The sequence below is a fragment of the Arachis ipaensis genome, chromosome B05 (assembly GCF_000816755.2).
Source record: "Arachis ipaensis cultivar K30076 chromosome B05, Araip1.1, whole genome shotgun sequence".
Lineage (NCBI taxonomy): Eukaryota > Viridiplantae > Streptophyta > Magnoliopsida > Fabales > Fabaceae > Arachis > Arachis ipaensis.
The window spans coordinates 147,530,485-147,536,324 of record NC_029789.2 but is presented as its reverse complement, the minus strand read 5'-3'; positions in this window follow the sequence as shown (position 1 = coordinate 147,536,324).

The window sequence follows — 5,840 nt, the reverse complement described above, 5'->3', positions numbered from 1 at the left end:
AGTGATTTAGTGATAACTCCATAATGTGATATGTCTCCAATAAGTAGCGGAAATTTAGGTGAAGGGATCATCATATCTATTTTCCAAAAATATAAATATAAACAAACAAAAAAGGAAGAAGAAAGCTTCTATTAATCTTGCCATTAGTCTAAAGCTTAAAGAAATTTTTTTTTTTTAAATAAAAAAAGCTCAATACAATAGAGTGGAGTATAAACAATCAGAAAATAAAAGATATCTGCTTATAAAAATTATCAATTTTCTTAATACAATAGAGTGGAGTATAAACAATCAGAAAATAAAAGATATCTACTTATAAAAATTATCAATTTCCTTAGCATCTTCGATATTACTATCAACACCTAAAAGGATTACTGTAAGTCTATTCTTGGTATTCTTTGTATGATCTCAACACTTGCTTCTTTATTTTTGAAAATTCTGTCCTTCTGTTCCAACCAGATATTTCAAATTACTGCAAAGAATTCAGTCAGCCACGTCCTCTGCTCTTGTTTTTTATTGTGCATGCTAGTCCAACTTTCAAACAGCCCTTTCATAGTTCCAGGAACAGCCCAAGCTGTACCAAAAGACCTCAACTAAGTGCACCACACTTGCCATGTAAGCTCACATAGAAGAAATAAATGCTGAACAGATTCTATCTCTTTTTTACACAGAACACAAAAATTATTACTATGAGGAATAACACCCAATCTACTGTACCACGCCTCTCCAAATTGAACTTGTGAAGCTATAGCTCGTGATCTCGTTCGACAGAGTTTTCAATTGTATGACATGCATAAAAGAGTTAGTAGAAAATACACTTTTTTTTTTTTATCAAACTTCCAAACAACATTATCCTCTCTACCAGTTGATAGCTTCACTGGCCTTAACCTATCATGAAGTTGATGGACAAGTTCCAACTCCCATTAGAACAACTCCCTCCTCCAATGAAAATTCCAAATCCACTCTAACCCATCCCAAAACCCATAATCCCGTATCACATATCCATGTTGGTTTGAAATAGAGAAGAGTCTTGTAAAACTCGCTTTCAGATGACCACCTTAAACCTAGTTATCTTCCTAAAACAGGGTTTTGCTTCCATTCCCTACCTCCATTACCAGGCCACTAACTATTTTTTCTCTTACCCGATGTTCTTTTATATTCAATTGGCATGTGTCTTTCCAGGGCCCTCCATTTACCGGTAAGGTCTTATATGCTAGCATTACATTCGGGTTCAAATTATTACACGAACAAACAATCTTTTTTCACAACGGGCAATCCTCCTTTGAAAACTGCCACCACCACTTAAACAAGAGCGTTGTGTTCCTAAGCACTGCATCTCCAACCCCGAAGCTCCCAGCCTTTTTCGGTGCCTGAAACAGCTCCCACTTAACTAGAGGTAGACCATAGTTTCCGTCCTCCTTACACCACAAAAAGCGCCTCTGTAATGCGATCAGCTTCTCTGCAACCGTCTTCGACATCTTATCCAGACTTAGGTAGTAAATTGGTAGGCTATTCAGCACCGATTTAATGAGGACAAGCTTACCTACTTTGTTTAGAACCTTCGCTTTCCATAAACTAAGCTTCTCTTCCACCTTATCTATGATCGGTTTTCAAGTCTTTACCAGGCACGGATTTGCTCTTAAAGAAATCCCAAGGTATCTAAAAGGTAAGACAGCTTGCTTGCAGTTCACCGAGATCAGATTCGACTTATCAAAATTGATGCTCAATCCAGATATCAGCTCAAAACACCGCAACAGCCTCTTGTAATTCACAATCGTCTCTGTCTCCGGAGGACAAAACAATTCGATATGATCTCCCCCGACCAGTAGCGGAGCAATGCATCCGCTCCTGATAGCTTCCCCTAACATCCTATGTAAAACATCGACCACAAGTACAAAAAGAAGTGGTGAAAGAGGATCTCCTTGTCCCATGCCCCTCTCCATGTTGAACGGCTTGGATGGTGATCCGTTAACCAGGACGAACATAGTGGCTGTGCTGACACACTCACTTACCCAATTTCTCCATCTTTGGCCAAAATCCATCTTCTGTATCACAATATCGACAAAGATCCATCTGGCTTTATCATAAGCTTTTCAAAAATCTAGCTTGATTATAGCCACTTTCTTTCTCTGCGTCTTAAGCCAATGGACCGTCTCACAGGCTATGAGCGCGCAGTCATGAATTTTTCTGCCCTTGACGAATGCAGTCTGAGACTCTCCTACCAAGTCCGGCATAACTGAACTCATCCTTCTTACCAAAACCTTCAAAATCACCTTATACACACACCCCACCATACTAATCGGCCGAAAGTCCCGATCTCCTTAGCACCCAGAAATTTAGGGGGCTAGCGTCACCCACGTGATATTCACATCCATTGATAGCTTAGCACTTTGGAAGAACCTCATCACTGCTGCAATGAACTCCTGACCAATGTCTTCCCAGCATTTCTTGATGAATTTCAAATTGTACCCATCACTACCGGTGCCTTAAAAGAGTCACAATCCCACACTGCCTCCCTGATTTCCTTCACAGACGGCAAAACCTCCAAAGCCTCAGCCTCCGCTCTATCAATCTACTTCACCAATCCTCGAAGCATATTCCTGCCTATACAGATCCTTATAGAACCCCCTAATTGCAACCTTTATTCTTGCCTGATTCCGCACAAGCCGTCCATGAATCATCAGCGCATCAAATTCTTTTACTCCATCTTCTAGCCGAGGCAATGTTATGAAAGTATCTGATATTCTTATCCATGTTTCTAGCATGTTTGGACCGAGACATCTGCTTCCAGTGGATTTTCTTCCTAATGTACCACTTTTCACAAAAGCTCACCAACGCCTTCCTTATAGCATATGTCGTACCATCATAGATCCCATCACTAATCAGATTGTCAATCTTCTTGCTCTCATCCTCAAACCTCATCAGTCTCTTATTCATGTCACTAAAGTTATCCTTGTGCTATTTCCTCAAAGGTGTAGTCAACGCCTTCAGTTTACAGGTGAACGGGACATCGCCCAAGCTTATCCATTCAGTTTTTACCATCCTCAGAAGATCCTTGTGCATAAACCAGGAATCCAGACTTCTGAAAGGACGAGGGCCCCCTCTTACCCTTGCATCTTCCACAATCAATAGGCAGTAATCTGATAATCCTCTCGGACCACCCTTAAGTAGAATATCAGGAAACTCCTCAGCCCATTCAATGTTGACCAGAACTCTATCAATCCGACTGCATGATCGACCCCTGAACCATGTGAATTTTCTATTAGAAAGTGGTAAATAATTCATCAACTGCATGTCATGTACCCAATCCTTAAACTCTTCCGCTGATGCCGGCAAACTAGTCACCCCTTTGCGATCCTCGACTTGCAAAATCTCATTAAAGTCCCCCATCAAGTAGAAAGAAACCTAACACAGACCCACAGTATAGCTCAACTCTTCCCACACCACCCGCTTCTTCTCCCTCCCATGCGCCCCATATACCATGCAAAAAACACAATTAAAGTTGGTCTTTGTTAACACTCCTTCAATACATAACCATGTCTCTCCTTTATAAAAATGATGTTTTTGAAAAAACATGTCATCCCAAATTAGCAATAAACCCCCAACCGTCCCTACAGACTCCATAAACTCTTAACCAACAGTATTATTTTTTCAAATTCTTGCAACATCATATTTAAAAAAATTATAAAATGTAAATCATAAAATTAAAAAGACCCATGGGCCATAGAGGACTTACAAATGTTTATAAAGTGTAATCTAATTCTATATTATTAGAGTTTTCTACAAACTCATCAATATTGAATTACGATTAATTTTATATTTAGTATTTATTGAGTGAAGTCTAAGTTTCACATTCCTTAAACAAAACTCTTCGTGTGCCTTGTAATAATAAGGTTATAAAATACTCGTTTTGATATATAGTTAGCAAGTAATAAGCATATATCTTATCTGATCTCTCGATTAAATTATATTTGGTATTTGGTGTATTTATTTCTTTTTTTCTTATTTATTTATTATTGTTTTCGTTGTAAAAATCTATGGCATCTTATTCTCTATGACTTGTGTACACACCTTAGAGTTTAGAGTGTGGATGCATGAACTACAACACAAAATCAATCTATCACGATTTGTTTTCTCAATATTGTTCTATAAAGTTTTTTTTTTCTTTTTTTTCTTTTTGCATTGAACTAACACCCCATCAAAGGAAAACCTAAAAATTAAATATGTAAAAAAAATTATACGATCAAATTAATTAGTATATATGTATTAACATAGTTGTCGTGATAAATAGCATTTTAATTTTTTTTCTTAGTTATTGTTCAGTTAGAATATACTTAATTAAAATGTTATAAATTAATTAGTATAATATCTAACCGCATTCCATCTATATCACTAATGTGTTTTTGCTGTCATGAAGCAACAGAAACAATCACTCATTGTTTAATCGATTGCTCTAGAATTAAAGATATATGGTCTCAGAGTTATCTTCGTGACTGTCTTCCCTCTCAGAGTCCTAACGACTTTTGGACATGGTGGATTGCATCAACAGAGATGCTTAACCCGTTGAAAAATGCTGACCGTAATCCTCAATTGCTTGCCATCATTTGCTGGAACTGCTGGAAAGCTCGCAACCAGTTGATTTTTGAAGGTTCTACTTCAATGCCCTCTGCCATTCTAGCAAGCTCTGTCAAGTTACTCCGTCAAATCCAAAGAACTCCCAGTTTAGGTCGTCACCTCCATGAGGCAAACTCTTAGTTGCATTCAATTTGATTTATCATTCTTTCTTTTTTAAGATTTTTCTTCGTTTTTCGACTACGCACTGTTGGATGAATGCCTTCAGTGTAGTGTTATTGAAAAATTCCCACCTTTTATTATGCTATCCTGCTTTTGGACATCTTTGTATTTTTTTTTCAATAATTAATGAAATATAACTTATTATCTTAAAAAAAATATCTAAATATATATCTCATTAATTTTATATTAATTTAGTTTAATATTACATTAATTTTGTCATATATATAACTAAATTGTATTATTGATTTATAAATAAACATGTTTCTTTATACAACAAACTGAATTTATTTCTTGCTTTAAATCCCTTCTATCCTATATTGGAGTTGGCCCCACTTGAAGTCGTCCTTATTCAGAATATACTAATTAATTAATTCTTGCATATTTTTTTGTTTCCATATTTGTTGGTTATAATAATGTACCATATGAGAACATTGCTTTTAGGTTAGAGTATAATTCGGCATCGTCCTTCAACCAATTTTAATTAGGGGTGTACGCGGATTGGATATGGTCAAAATTTCGATTCAATCCGCACTAAAATTATCGGATCGGATCGGATCTAATATCTACATTTTTTAAGGTCGGATCCGATCTGCACATTTGCGAATCGGGTCGGATCGGATCGAATATCGAATATATTCGCAAAACACAAAAAATATTTTTAAAAGCTTATTTTTATTAAAAAGAATNNNATTTTTAGATAATTGAAATATAAATTAATAAAAATTCTCATCCTCCTATATATGACATGTGTGCCCAACATTTGGAAAATATCTGTAAAGGTTTTGCATATATGGTGCAACTCTGTTGGTGAATTCATGTGCTCACACACACAATCAAATTATTCCTGTATTTTGGGTTTCATTTAAGAATATTCTCATTTTATATATAACTTGAACTTCTAATTAATTATATATATCACTGTATTCTTTTAGTTATTCCCTCAAATACTAACTTGACATTGAAGTGTCAGTTATTCCCTTAAATACTGATTACCAAATTAAGATCTACCAACCCAATAATACTAATATAACTATATAAGAATAATCTAT